This window comes from Petaurus breviceps, unplaced genomic scaffold, assembly GCF_028583685.1.
Source record: "Petaurus breviceps papuanus isolate PSGF00001 unplaced genomic scaffold, PetGlider_PUasm1.0 90294, whole genome shotgun sequence".
NCBI lineage: Eukaryota > Metazoa > Chordata > Mammalia > Diprotodontia > Petauridae > Petaurus > Petaurus breviceps.
The window spans coordinates 1,483,980-1,484,524 of record NW_027187208.1 but is presented as its reverse complement, the minus strand read 5'-3'; positions in this window follow the sequence as shown (position 1 = coordinate 1,484,524).

The following is a 545-nucleotide window of genomic DNA, read 5'->3' as shown; positions in this document are numbered from 1 at the left end:
TGGTAACTGCAAACCCTGAGGACGCGCTTGGGGTGTTTGCTGCTACACGGAGGGAAGTTGAAAGCGCACACTTTTGAAAAGGGACAGGATCAAAGTAGAGAATAGAACAAGTCGGTGGTGGGATAGGATGGAGGGAAATATAATCAGTCTTTCACAATATATCCACCATGGGAATGTACAACCTATACTGGATTGCTTATCTTCCCAGTAAGGGGGGAAGGGAAAGAATCTGGAATTCAAAGTTTTAAAATCAGATGTTTAAAATATATATTATTATTATTTTAAATGTAACTAGGAAATAAATATACACGCACTGAGGCATAGAGATTCCCTGTGCACTACTGGAAAGTCGGAGGAGGGATGGGGGAAGACAAGGGAGATAGTAGATTGGGGAAGGGGATATTAAGTAAGATCACTGTTTGGGGGTGGTGGGTAGGGGGAAAATGGGGAGAAAATTTGTAACTCAAAATCTTGTGGAAATGAATGATGTAAACTAAAAGAGAGAGAGAGAGAGAGAGAGAGAGAGAGAGAGAGAGAGAGAGAGA